Below are 15,938 nucleotides of genomic sequence, written 5' to 3'. Positions count from 1 at the left end.
CTCTTGTTTTGTGAAAACTTTGGAAGCAGTTTTAATTCATTAATTCTGAGACATATCATTGTTGAAAAAGGCATTAAACTCCTGTACAAAAGATAAAGAAAAAGTGCAAAAGAATTTACAAAAAAAGAATCACAAAGAAAGAGTACAAGAAAAAGCCAAGGAATAATTTTTTTTTGCGTAATTTGCTCTCGGTTTTTGGTTTGTGTAGCTTGTTTTGAGAATTGTCCAGCCACATACCATTTGATTTTGAGTCTTATTTTTTTTTTAATCTTATATTTTATTTTTAATCTAATCTAGTGCCATTGATAGGTTTTCCTTTGTGTGCTAGCCTTTCTTTGGTGCCTTAATTTTTGCTTGTTATTATTTGGAATTCTTTCTAGTCTTGTCTCATCTATTTCTATCATTTGGTGTAGCTTCTTATAATTGTTCCTTTTCAGTTTTACCATATATATCCCAACAACTTAAGGTGTGTTGAGTTCTTCTTAAAGATGTGGAAGGCCAAGTTATAAAGGAAGCCAACATTGGAAGGTTTTGTGGTGGCCTAGGAAGCTTGCTTCTCCATTGGAGGAAGGCTTTGGATGTCCAAACACATAGGAATAACCAAAATCAAGGTTATTCCTAAGAGAGGAGTGACACACTTGTGAGGGCTGCAAGAATTGGTGGCTGAACTTGGAGTTAAAAGAGCAACAAAATTTTTAGAAAAAAAATTATGAAAACTAGTGACTAGTTTAGAGACAAAAATTTTTGTCTCAAAATTTTTCCTTGTTAAATTCATCTCTAAATTTGTCACTAATTTAGTGGCTGAATTTTGTTTTATAAAATTTGGTGCAGCCACTACATTTCATTTAGTGTGAATTTACATTTCATTTGAGTGTGAATTTACATTTCATTTGGTGTGAATTTACATTTTATTTGGTGTGAATTTACATTTCATTTCTTGTAAGTTTCCATTTCATTTTTGTATAAGGCCTTTAGGAGTGTCTTGGAGTACCTTTGGTGCATTTCTATCTCTCCTTAGTGTTTTCATACTAGGGTAACTCGTGTAGTACATGTGAGAGTGGTCCTTGGAAGTCTTTGGTACTTTCCAAGCTCTCACCTAGGTTTATAGCTTTATACGCATAGTTTATGTTTTCTTGTCTTTAATTTTTCAAGCAATTTGTGTTTTCATGCAATTTAAGTTTTCAAGAAATTTATGTTTTCATGTCATTTATGTTTTCAAGCAATTTATGTTTTCAAGTCTTGATTAATTGTATACATTAGGCACTTGCTTGTTATTTTTCTTTTTGAAAAATACTTTGTGAAAACTTTTGTGCAAGGAAAAGTACAACGGGGTTTAGAGATTTTTACTTGAAGATGCTTGGTTATTAAGTGACTCTTTGTAGCTCACCTCCCTCCATAGTTCAATTTGTACTCTTAGACCTCTAAGTGCTAAGTCTAGCACTTCAAAAAAATATTATTTTCTTAAAAACTATTTTTGTGTGAAAATATCTTTTTGTTTAATATGTCTCAAAAATCCAACTATAGTGGAAGTGGTAGCTCTCCTAAAAGCATCTCTTACTTAACAAAAGAGATAAAATCACTTAAACTATGGAGGAAGCAAGAGGTCATCCAAAAAGAGAAGGATAAAATTGAAAAGGAGGCCTAACTTGCTATCCTAAAGGAAGAATTGAGACTTGTTAGGCGAGAAGAGGTAAAAATGAAAGAAGATATGAGAAAACAAAAGAGAAAGAGTAGAAGCTCACACTCCCAATATTCTTCCCCTAATGAAAGCTTGAATATAGGGGACCACTATCGACCTACACCTAGGACAGTTTCTAGGCCTAGGGAAGTCAAAGTTAACCTCCCACAATTCTTAGGTAAGGATGATGTGGAAGCATATTTAGATTGGGAGATCAAGGTTGAGCAACCTTTTGGAATGAAATATTGGAATGAAATTAGGAGTGTCATGAGTAGGAGACACATTCCCACCTATTATGGAAGGGAGCTTATGAATAAGCTTCAAAGGCTCCAACAAAAAGATATGACTATTGAGCAATATAGGCAACAAATGGAGCTATACATGATGAGGGCATGTATTAGAGAAGAGGAAGCCACCACTTTAGCTAAATTCCTATGTGGTCTTAACTTAGAGATTAGAGACCAAGTGGAACTACTACCCTATAGGGACCTAAATGACTTGGTCCAACTTTGTGTAAGGGTAGAACAACAAATGTTGAGAAAATCTTCTTCTAAAAGAGAAAGCTCCCACTCTAGATCTCATAAGAAATACTACATGGAGGAGGAAAAATCTTTTGAAAATAAAAATATTTTAGAACCCTCCAAGGAATTAGCTAAAGATAAGGATAATAACAAAGAGAAGGGTAAAGGTACCCACACTCTGTTAGAAAAGAATGGCACAATCCAAGAGGGGGGTGAATTAGATTCTATGACCCTTTAAAAATCAATCAGAGTATTTAGGATCTTTATTTCACTTAAACTTTTCTAAGACTGAATTTTCAAATGAAACTCTTCTAAAGACTTGTTATGAAAGTATGAATTCAATATGCTCTCTTGATTACAAAATAATGAGGTTCAAATGTAATGCTTTAATTCAGATTTAAACCAACAATATTCACACACACTTGTTAATCAAGAATTATCTTCTTTAATATTCAACCAAGAAATTACTCAAAGTAAAAGATAAGGTAGAAGAAGATTGCACAAGTCTTTTATACTGGTTCAGCCACTCCACATGTGACCTACATCCAGTCCTCAATCAACACCTGATCAAGATTTGTTCCACTATCTCAAGGAAGAAGGTTTACAAGCACACACACATGCATATACTTCAACACTAAAGATAACCACTTTCTTGACCCAAGAAAGTACCCCTTGTAGAAACCCAATACAAGAAACCTTACCACTTGAGAAACCCTTCTCAAGATTTTTACAAAAATTCAAAAAGAATAAAGGAACGAATTCACCTGGAATTCTTGAAGCAAATCTTAATCTTCCCTTTTCAAGAATATGATGATGATGATCTTCTAACAAAGTTTTTCACAAACGTTTTTACTCTTGGATTTCACAAAGAAAACTCTCCAAGATGTCACAAAGACTCCACAAAAAGCTTTTCTCAATTTTCTTATCAGTTCTAACTCATTGTCTGAAGTTTCAAAAAGTTCAAACTATTTATAAAAGTCTCAGACGCAGATAATCGATTATTTTAAAGAATAATCGATTATTTTGTTCTTCAGGTTTTCTGGAAATCAACCAAGAACAATATAATCAATTATTTTGCTGGATAATTGATTATTCCAGAGAGTTGTTTCTGGGATAATCGATTATTTTGGCAAATAATCGATTATTGCAGCAAGGCATCCCATTTTGCCTGTTGCTGGAATAATCGATTATATTTAACGATAATCGATTATTTTGAGTTAGTTTTCAAAACTTCGTTTTAAGTCTCAAAATAACTTTCCAACCTTTTCGCTCATCATCATATACTCTCTACTTAGCTCAGATATAGATTTTGCTTATGCACAAAGCATACTAAGCACACACAACATAAAAACTCATTCAAAACACTTTATTTTCTAAACTCTATTACATAGCTCTATTACATAGCATTTTCTTGACTTTCTCTGACTTTATTTTTGTGCTTCCAAGTTGTTGTTGTACACACACATTGTGATCATAAGTTGTTGTTGTACACACATGTTGTGATCATCAAAACTCCTTTAAGCTTCAAGCTCTCCTAAGCTTAACACACTCCACACACTAGCAAAAAAACTAGTGATATAAAATGTTTCAAGTGTCTAGGGAGAGGCCACATTGCTTCTCAATGCCCTACAAAGAAAGTCATGATCTTAAGGGGGCATGACACTTATAGTAGTGAAGAAGAGACTACTACCTCCTCTTCAAGTGAGAGTGAGAATGAAACAAGGCCTCAAACGTCTAAAGTGGAGTCAATTTATCTTTATCAAGGAGAACTCCTAATGCTTAGGAGAATCCTTAATAGTCAACCTAGTGGTACCTATCACAAAGAGAGAACATCTTTCATACTAGATGTAATGTTTTAAACAAGGCTTGTTCTCTCATTGTAGATAGTGGCTCATGGTGCAACTATTGTAGCACTAGGTTGGTTAAAAATTTGAGTTTAATTACTATGCCTCATGCTCAACCTTATCATTTACAATGGCTTAATAAAGATGGAGACATAGTAATTAGCCAACAAGTGAAGGTCAAGTATTCCATTGGGAAGTATGAAGACCAAGTTTTATGTGATATAGTACCAATGGAAGCTTGTCATATTTTTTTAGGAAGACCATGGCTATTTGAAAAGAAAACTATACACAATGGTCTTACTAATGAAATCACCTTCACTCATAAGGAAAATAAATTTGTGCTTTATCCTCTCTCTCCTCAACAAGTGGCTGAGGATCAAGCACAAATGAAAATCAAAAGTAAAGAAGGAAAAAAAAAGCACTTTGTATAGGGAAGAGTAAAAAGGAAGAAATATCCTCTAAGGGATTTGTGACTAAAGAGAATTGTTTTATTATTAGAAATCCTATGAAGAAAATTCTCTTTATTCATAAAGATGTTAACTCATATCCTCATGTTGCCACTATTCTTGAAAAGAAGATTCACAAATCCATTATTTTTAAAGAAAAAGAATCTCAACTTCAAGAATTAGTGAAGAAGAAGTGGACTTCACTTAGTTCTACTTCTTGTGATACTACCTTGGTGGTGCCAAAGGTAGATATCCCTTCTTTGTGTAGGACTCTTCCTACCTTAGTTGTTTTAATAAAGCACCTAATTCTTGGAATATATTATTTGTTGGATACAACATATGAGCCTTTAAGGCTCCTTGTGACAAATCCTTTTCATAACTATCCAACAAATAATATAATCCAAAATTGATTAGGAAATTTTCTCGTAGTATTTTCATTATTTTCTAGGGAATGCCTAGGTTACCACATAGGGTACATTAGGCAAGATGTTCTAGTTGTAGGATTAAATCTAATGTTATAGTCTTAGTTTTAGCATATTCTTAGGATTTAGTAATATATCTAGATTTTGTTTAGGAGAGGATCCTATTCATTATCTTAGAAGATCTAACATCATTAATTTCTTTATTAGGTTCTATGAAAAGATTCCTCCTAAGATATACCTTTCACATTTATTAATTGACAATGTCACCTCTAATGAATGATATTATATATTTGTAGGTGTGGATGACTATCATGAAGACTCTCGAGATTTGAGGTCAAATCTTTTTCAAGAGGGAGGGGATGATAGAAATATGCCAAGGCCAAAGAATCCAAGAGGCGATACTTTAAAGGAACCAAGAGGAATGGAATGATCTTGAAGACCTTTTCATATGTTTGTAAATATAGTAGTTACTTGTATAGGTTTATTTTTGCCTTTGTATTTGTGAGGCACTTTATTTCATTTTATAGATCATTGTATATTTTTTCTAGGGTAGGTTACTTGGAGACTTTGACTCCATTTAACCTAATTTTGAAGTACACTCTTTTTCTATTTTTTCAATAGTATAAGTGGGGTGGCAATTAGCAATGCTTGGGGGTGTGACTAGTAATTGGGTCAGAATTGGGCTTAGGCAAAATTTTAGATATTAGACTTGTTTTGCTCCTAATTTTTCAAAGATTTGATTTAGCTAGGTTTCATCATCTTTGGATGAACCTAACTAAACCAAATTAAACTTTTTCAAAATCCAGATTTGGAGCAAACAAGCCTAAATGGCCACCTAGCTTTCCTTGGTTCATTCATTGGCCGAGTTGCTTATTCTTCCTTCAAAGCTTGGGAAGCTTGTGCTACAAGCTTCTCATTTAGCTTGCTTCCCAAGCAAGCTAAGTGAGAAGCTTGCTCCACAAGTCTCTTAACTAGCTTGGACAGTCAAGCAACTAAACCACGGTTCATTTGAACCATGGTTAAAGTTAGCTTCCTCCCTAAGCTATCTCATTCTATATAGTTGTAACTCTAACCTTTTCCCTCACTCTAGATGAATGAAAATCAGAATTTGCTCACAAATTCTCTCTTCTCAAAGTCTTAGTTCCGTGGAGAATTTTTTCTCTTAGGTTTCTTCACAAAGGTTTCCACCTTTGTGACTTGGAACATCTTTCTTCTACTTCCTTTGGAAGTAACCGAACACTACCTAGTGGCTTCTCCACCATTGAAGCTTCTTCAAGGTGTCTTTATCAAACTTGGGGTGTCAACCTCAAGAGGAGAAAAGGTCTTGGAGGTGGAGCTTGAAGAACATCAATCCTTCTTCAAGATTTTTCCATCAGTAGCTTGGGCTTAGAGAACCCACTAACCTCCAAGCTAGCCAATCCTTCCTGTATGCTCCTGGCCATAGCTCTAGTGATTGGGCTCTTGGCCCTTGGTCCATCACCTTGGGAGCCTTTAAAGACAAGTAAGGATAATTAGAACCTTCCTATACAAAACACTTTCTTTCATAGGGACCACAAACAATGGATTTGAATGTTACTTTTCGCGGGTGTATGTTGTGTGAGCATATGTTTGTTGTATCGTTGTTTGTTCAAACTATTCATTTATTTTTAATATTAATCCCCTAAGATAAAATTTTGAATGAAATGCATGTCGTGCGCCTTTTTAAGATCATCAAGGAGACCTATAACAAAGAAAAAAGTCAGTGTGGCCTTTGTCACATCATAAAATATTACAAAAAGGAACACCAATGACTCACTTTCCCAAAGGTGAGTTACCAAGTCTTTGTTAAAGTGATCTCCTTCGAGCGTTCTCATTTAGTAGTATGATAAGAAAATTATCGTTGTCCCTTGAAGGTGGCTTTTCAACACTCTATACTTACAAGGGCTTAAAGGATAAAATATATGGAGGCCTTAGAAGAGAGGAACCACGTGCTTGTTGGAACTCGAAAAATTCTGATCTTGCCCACAGAAGGTTTGGACCTCCATTTTGAAAATTTCATTGCTTAGGGAATGCCCGAAATCCAGACTAATCCCTAATCAATTGTTTTTGAAAAAAGTTCGAAGGAGTCTCTACCGATAGTTTACTCAAAACATTGGAAAAAGAAAAGATTTTGAAATTACAATAACGACCTTCATAGCCAAAATTGGATTCGAGAGTCAGTTACATGTAGGGAAGGTGTTAGGAACCCTACTTTAGACACCAATTTCGTCTGGGGTACCCAAACTAAGGACAAAGGTCTACTAGAGCGAGACAAACAACCCTTGAGAGGACTAATGCGTTGGGCAACAATTTTGTTATGATAACATATCTCGTTAAAGAACTAATTTTAACGATCCAACCGTTGAAATTAAAAGATACATATATTGAGAAGATATTATCAAAATTCCAGCATGATCTGACGGTTAACGAGTTCTTTAGAAGCCTCACAGTGCATCTGAAAAAAAGTAGTACATATGACCCCTAAGGGCCCAATAGAGCACCAAAATGGGCCAAGACAGCTTCGAAAGGCCAAAAAAACTCAAGAAAACTGATCTAGGGCACAGAACGGCTATTCCCAAATTGGAACAGTCCATTCTCAATGTTGGAACGGCCCGTTCCGAAATCGGAATAGCCCATTTCGCATTCTAGAAAATTTTGTGTTAGACAATGTTTTTGTGTTGATAATATCTCCCTCTAAAGACCTAGTTTTCATGATTCTACTGTTGAAAATCAAGATCAATGTGTTAAGAAGCTATTATCAAATATTAAGGATGATCCAACAGTTAATTATTTCTCTAGAGGCCTCGAATTGCAGGTGGAAAATATGTGTCCTACACTAGACAAGGTTTTTGTTATGATAGTATCTCTCACTAAAGTTCTAATTTCACGATCCAACCGTTGAAATTAAAGATCAATATATTTTGGGAATACCATAAAAATTCCAGCATGATCTGACGGTTAACGAGTTCTCTAGAGGTCCCACATGGTGCCTAGAAAAGGATGTATTTTTATAAAAATTAGTTTCACATCGAATAGTTCTCTTATGCTTCTGTCTCCTAGTTGGCTATATAAGAAACCCTTTGGCCAAGGGATTAAAAAAATGAGAGATGCATAGCTTCCCCCCTCTCTATGTAAACCTAGTGATAGTGAGGTTTTTGTAAAGTGAAGTGTTGTCAAAACGCACTCCGCACACATTTGGGAAGATTGCTTTATAAAAAGCTTGCTTCACAGGTTCTAAATTCTTCTCTTTTATTTATTCTATTTTTTATTTTTTATTATTTTATTTATTATTTATTATTTTATTTATTGTTTATTACATTATTTCTTTTTATTTATTTTATTTATATTTCTTATATACAATTAATAATCATGTAGATAATATGTATTTTTTTGTCATGTAAATAATATTAAATAATAAAAGGGGATAAAATATTTAAAATGTTACTTATTATTATGTTAATTTCATCATAAGGGTACCGATTTAGGGTGCTATAGGGGTGCTAATACCTTCCCTACATGTAACTGACCCTAAACCCAATTTTGGTTGTTAAGGCCATTATTGGATTTTTTTGAAAAACCTTTTCTTTTTCTAATGTTTGGAGTAAAACATTGGTGGCGACTCCATGAACTCATTTTTAAAACCATTAATTAAGGATTAGTCTGGTCTCTGGACATTCCCTAATTGATGAGATTTTTCAAAAAAGGTAGTCTAAACCATTGGTCGTGAGATCAGAAATTTTCGGGTTACGATAGATGGCGACTTCATTGGGAAAGCTTAAAGAGGGTCAAGTCCAAATAAATAATGAAATTAACAGAATAAGCATAATAGTTCAAATATTTTTTCCCCTTTTACTTTGTTTGTCTTATTTGTTTGACTTTGATATCTGTATGTTTATTTAAATTCTGCACTTGTTTGAAATAACAACTTTACACAAACCCTTGCACTCAATAGTTTCCTCTATACCCAAGGGCATGAGAGTATAAACATAGGGAGTGGTTGACGTACGACCGATCCAAGTTTGGCCTAGGAGCCTGCGAGCCTTGTCGAAAATCACACTCAAGGTGATAACTAGTTACTCTAATCCGAAATACTGTGACAGACCTCAAAGTTTGCCAGGTGAAGGCGATAAAGATATTGAGTCCCTATAATGGGGTCACCTTGGGAGCCTTAAAGACAAGTGAGATTAGAATCGTCTTATAAAATGCACTTTTCTTGATAGGGACCACAAACCAAGGATTTGAATGTGATCGTTCGTGGGTGTATGTTGATTGAGCATGTGTGTGTGCATTTGTTTGTATTATTGGATTGGGATTTTAAAACAAGCAAATAGATAATAAAGAAATAAAAAAAGAAAAAATTTATACGCCTTTGTACATTCTTAGATCATCATTCCATTAACATCATATAGGTAGTTTCCTTTTAAAAGAAATGAAAAAAAAATCCCTATCGTTACCATGCATCATCTCCTCCTAGATAATAGAAACATGATAAAGTTTAGGCAAAAAAAAATACAAACGACATGCATTCTAGATTAGCTCATTAATTTCTATTCATTTGATTTTATTAGTTAAGGAAGGATTAGGTAACAACATGCAGAGAAAATTAAGAAAAGTGAATGCTTTAATATACGATAGTATCTACGCTCTAAAGAAATACCTAAATCAATTTTGAAAATATTATGGTTGGGCTCTTACTTTGATATGTCTGTTGAAGCAAGCCTTTTTAGAATCTAATATGCACTTTTTGCAAAAAAAAAAAAGAGCTCACTATGACAAAAATGTTTTATTAATAAAATTTTTGGGGCAAATTATGAGTCTACAAAGACGAAAGTTTTGGTACAAAAAGTGCAGACTTAGACATTCATAAGACGTGTTTCACACAGACATCAACCACTTCAAAATTTCTTTAGATTCTCGCTTGACACTATCAAAATCTATTTAAGCATTCACCGGTAAACAAATTAACGAGACTGATATTTATCAATTCTCAACTCTCTCTGCATTATGCATTACATTCATTTAGAACATATCCTTCCTTGTAAAAGAATAAATAAAAATAAAAGGGAAATGAATATATGCGCGTTAATAATGAAAAGTAGGCCACTGGTAATCAAGCCCACATTCTGGAGCGGACACGCTTAATGGTTAAACCAGTTACTATCCAAGTGGGTAAATGGGAAGGAATGCTGAAATTAACTATCAAGACGTCGGGCCTTTCCCCATACAACAAGGATAAAGTCATGTCTTGGGTCCGCAAAAATCCAAACATCATCATTAAAGGACCCATCCAACATCACTACGATTGGAGGAATAACCTGGAATAGCCAAGACCTAGTAAAGTGTGAAGTTAATGACTCCAAAAAGAGGAAGAAGTTCAAAGAAGAAAGGAAAGGAATCTAAGGAGGAAGACAAATCCCTCAAAAAATGTAGGGTGAAGTGAATAGAATTTTCTTACCAAGACAATTTCAACATGGAAAAGGGGTATCATGTCTGAAGGCATTGCTTGTTAAAAACCTGCTAGGACGAAAACCTGCAAAGGGCATCCTAGGCAAAAATTAGGGTTCAAAAAAAAATCAAAAGTCCCGATAGGATACATCCTATGCAAAAGTTAGGGATGAAAAAGTGGGCAATGTTTTCTCGAGTTGAAAACTAAAAGGCAGCTCGGGTATCCTTTCCTAAAAGCAAGACCCCATGAAAATTCTACATCAAAGCTCTATTATCACTCCTGTCTACAGTCGCCTCCTAAGAAAGTCTATAGATGCATTAAACGCAAGTTGTACTCTCCTCGTTCCACCAAAAAATCAAGTTCATGACAGATGGCAAGCCGATAGTAGATTCCAACCGGGGAAGAACTACTTATCAACAAAACGATAGTGAATACCAATTGAGGAAGAACCACTTATCAACAAACCGTTTGTCATCTCTCACATGAATACAACAGAGGAAAACCTATGATTGCTCACGTGAATAGGAACTCGAGTAATGGAAGCTTAGTAGCACAAATACTACCATCCAAGATAAGGGCATGGTATAGATGTTTAAGGAATGACTAAGCTACCATATTCCGAGACAACTCAAAGTGACAGGGTTTAGGATATGAGACAGAGATGTCTTTAAGAGAAGAGGAGCCGAGATATCTACCTTTACATGAAGAATTTTTTAAGCGCTGGCATATAAACATCAGAAGAAAGCTTAAGTGTATTGATCCTTTCTAAAGGGCACCCTCCTTCCTTTTCTTTATGTATGAATCACGAAGTCAGGCATGCCCAGGCCCTAGAGCTACATTAAATGGGCACGTGTAATTTGAAAATTCTATTTTAATGCCATACATTTTTCTACTTCATTCCTCTTTTCCCTTTAATCTACTCTAAGCCTTGTTAACAAACCTTAAATGAACAAGTACATTTCAAATAGGGATGTCGTTGGAAACAATAGCTTAATGTACAACAAGGAAAAATAACATCAGACAAATTCAACATGACTTGAAGATAAAAGCCTAAACAAAATCTGTCTAAGGGCCATCCCCTTTTAATGAAAGAGCTAAAGGTGATCACAAACGCTGTAAAAACAAAAGCCTGGCAACAAACCCACTAAGGGGGCTGGGAAAAAATTAGGGCAAGGTCTGTTAGGAGACCCACAAACAAAAAGCGTAACCTAGGCAAAAGTGAGGATTGTAAAGAAAATGTCTGCTAGGAATTACACATCTCAAGTTACCTAGGAAAAAGTTAGGACAAAGCAGCATCACGAACTGAAAATCGAGAGGTGGCTCGAGAAGATCATTTAATCAATACGCAATCCCAAGTCATCGTTTAACTTTGAAGGGAATAATAAGCTAACACGGAAAATGGTTTCCTTACTTTGAATATGTTTGTTCATCAGCCTAAGCACTAACCAACCTCGGCCAGCCATTCTTCTAAAAACAACCTAAAAAAAATCCTTTTAAAATAAATCTTCTGAAAAATAAAAAATATCCCTTTCTTTCTCTTTTCTTGACCGACATGGCATTAAGATAGTATTGAGAAATACACGAAATATGCATAGTGAATACTCACAAAGAAAGAATAGAGGTATCCTGGAACAAGGTCTGGGAACACTTGATCCGAGGGCTAACAAATCATATCCGGTACAAGTAGGGGGTCGAACTACACAGGCATTAGGTTTAAGAAACAACACCTGCAATAAATTTGACATGGCTAAAGGATAACAATTCATGTCATTGATCAATGCGCATAAATTAATTTCTTGAAAGTAAAAATAAATTTGCATTTTAAGCATTAGCATAGAAGCATCATTGCATAACATGTGTTAAGTCAAACTAAGCAATTCTCAGTAAGGTTTTGAATGAGACAAATATAATGTATATTGTTATTTCTAACAAGTGTGTTAGTGTTTCAGATAAAGACATAAGTACATGCAAGTTGAAGAACAAAGAATATACATGTATTACCGTCTACACTAGAACCAAGAGATATGAGTTAAGCACTAGATAAAGGCTTACCAAAAGAGGGAAATACATCAGACGAAGACACCCACAAACATAGACACAAAGGAAATAAAGAATAGAGCACGAGCAACCAAGATAAAAGGGAAAAGCTACAAGACATCAGATGAAGAGATCAAGCAAAATCAAGCCCAGAATAAGATGGAAAATAATGAAGCCTCAGATGATACAAGAACAAGTCCGATAAAGAACAAAATGAAGCTCAACGGCCAAAGATCAAATATTAGATGTTGAATAAATAGGAGACGAATAAATGGTTCATAGATGGAGACTCAAGTTTCAGACGTAAATGAAGCATGATGAAAAACATCCAGAGTTCGCTAGTCACAATGAGGAAGATCACATATCATCTCCATTCATAAGACTAGCGCACGGGGTTATCAAAGATAAAAATACAAGAGTGCAAATTCATAAGTCAAAGTCGCGTATGTCAGAGTAAGTACAACCACTCTTCATAGAAAGACAACACTTGCGCAACCAAAAATGTCAGAAAAGGTATAGACACATCTAAGTCATGATTAAAGTCAGACAGAAATATAAAAACTGTACAAAAGACTTCTCATAACCCAGAATCACCAAGCAAATATTTAATGCAAGACCAAATGCATTAAATACAAGATCTACGAAGCCTGGACAAACTAAACAAATCAGATAATGGTTGATCAAGCATCAAGACTAGGTCTGATAAAAAATAGAAGAACAATCAACAAACACTAAATGAAGCCTACTACAAGACGATACCTTGAAGTATCAAATGAAAATCCAAAACAAGGCTAAAGCTTGAACAAGGAAAACATGGTAGAACGTCAGATGAAACCAGATGGTCAACACTGATGAATAAACAATCAAGGCAAGGCACATCATGAGAATTAGACAACTCGAGCTAACAGAATAGACAAAGAATAGTGTGTGCACTAGACGACTATGGATCTAATGTCAAACGAGGGTGTATCACAAGACAAACTCGAGCGCTATAAGAAGTCAGACAAAGGGAGGTCAAGAATGAAGTCAACAACACATAAGATGGAGGACAACACAAACGGAAAGATACTTCATACAAAGAACAAATCTATCCATCCATAATGTTGACCAGACCATTTAAGAAGTCAAAACATCAACGTAAAATACTCAGATGAAGAACAAAATGAGAGACGCATGAAATCAAGAGACGCCGATGAAGACAGCCATGAAAACATTTAAAGAATCATGTCTTCAAGGACAACTCAGGCATTGTCTACAATCATATAAAAGCTCACAACATAAGCACGTGATTAAAAAGAAGAAGAAGAAGAAGAAGAAAAGCACACAAAAGCAAGAACATGCATGTGTTAGAAAAAGTACATTACTTTTTCAGATAAGGTCAACACTCCACAACTATGTGACCAAAAAAGGATAAAAAGGTTCCTAGGTCTCTGCTAAAATTAGACACTGTTGCTACCAAGACAAAGAATACTTCACACAAGGCCTATCACAAGAAGTAACATTTAATGCAACTCAAGCATTAAATGAGAAGATTGAACTAGTCATGAACGACTAAATTTGCTTCAACGGACACTTGCAATGGGCAGATTCTATAAGACAATATATATATATATATATATATATATATATATATATATATATATATATCACTATCTCCAAGCTTGGAAGGTTGGTTGTTAGACTCGAAGTGGTTCAAGCGAGAAGAAGAGTGATATCCAGCCCATGATGCAACAAAACCAGAGATAAAGCGTATAGAGTCGAATGTACCACATTGTACTCATCTCTGTAAACTAAGGAGTTCAAAACATTTACATCTTAGGAACAAACCTTAGTGAGTGTACCAACTTATGAATCCTCTCTATGAGAGTAAACCAAACACTCAATCGTTGTAAAGACTAAGGTTGCATACCTTAGTGAGTGCAGAAACCTATGTATCCTCTCTATGAGAGTAACTCATACACACAAACCAAACTTGCCTAGCAAATATTGTAAAGCCTGAAGAGGCTAGGAAAAGAATACTTGTAAAGCCTGGAGAGGCTTGTCAAAGAATACTCACTACGAGCTAGAAGTGGCTGAGTAAAGAATACTAACGTTGATGAGTGAAGTCAACGGGCCAGGAGTTCGTCGAAATATTCACTGAGAGCCAGAAGTGGTTGAGTAAAGAATCCTAGCGCCAGTGAGTGAATCTGGTGGGCTAGGAGTTGGCCGAGAATACTCACTGAGAGCTAGAAGTCGCTGAACAAAGAATACTAGTGTTAGTAAGTGAAGTTGACAAACCAGGAGTGGTTGAGAATACTCGGACAACCAGAAATGGTTTAAGAATACTAGCGTCTGTGAGTGAAGCAAATGAGCCAGAAGTGGTTGAGAATACTTGGGACCAGGAGTGGTCGTGACATGGATAGTCTATAATACTCACTCCAAGTCTGAAGAGGATGAACAAATAATACTTGTACTTAATTGTTTATCTAGTGAAACCCTTCGATTGAAGGAGACTAGACGTAGCTCAGTCTGAGTGAACCAGTATAAAAATACTAGCACTATTCTTATATTTCAGACGCACATTTATTTGAAAGATTTAATATACTGAAAACTTCGTCTAATGCTTATCGTCTATTAAAACTATCTTCATACGAAAACTATATTTGCTCAGCTGATTTTCTTAAAAGAACAATTTTCGTTCGTGAAGTATTTTTCTCTCAGCAGACAATGAAACCCCCTGACGCTAAATGATTTTGGTAAACCAACCTTGGGCTGTTTCTTTTCAAGCATTCACTAGTAATACTTTTACTGGACGAAAAAGATCCTTACTACAAAAAGATTTTAAAATTTCTTTGTTCACATACATACACATATTCAACCCCCCTTCTATGTGTTTTTCACAAAACTTCAACATTCATATGGCAAAAGGATGCACAAAAGGGTATAAAAAAGCAAATAAACAAAAATAAAAAGAAGAAAAAACAACAACAACAACAACAAAAGATCATCCAATCCATTCTTACTTTGTACTCTCTTTGCATTTTGCATCCTTGTTTTGTTTGTTGTTGTCATGGGGAACTCTTGAGCCAAAAGCACCCGCAAGTGCCAGAAAGCTTGACCATCAAGTAAGGCCATGTGTCAACAAGAAGGCGTTAGAAGCCTAACTCTACAACGGCACTCAACACAAGTGGTTTCATATAGCCACCAAGAAAAAGCACACATAACAACAAGACAAAACAAAACTTCCTAAGGAGGAATAAGAAAGCCTACATGAATGGATTACAAGATGAAAGCCAGGAGTGGCTTCAAAATAATACTCATCAAGTAAACAAACACCATCATTAGAGAAAATGAATATTTTCATCAATAGAAAAAAATTCATAAAAAAGAAAGCTTCAAACATGTTGAAAAAAGTCGAAGCATTCAGAAAAATAGCAGAAAAAGACAAGCTTCAAACATCAAAAAGTTGAAGCTAAAAAAAAATAAATTTAGAAAAAATCCTACCACAAGCAGACACCTGGAGTGTTACGTCAAACGAAAAAATTCC

This window comes from Cajanus cajan, chromosome 2 (genome assembly GCF_000230855.2).
Source record: "Cajanus cajan strain Asha chromosome 2, NIPB_CcT2T_4, whole genome shotgun sequence".
NCBI classification, from domain to species: domain Eukaryota; kingdom Viridiplantae; phylum Streptophyta; class Magnoliopsida; order Fabales; family Fabaceae; genus Cajanus; species Cajanus cajan.
This window is presented reverse-complemented; position numbering follows the sequence as displayed.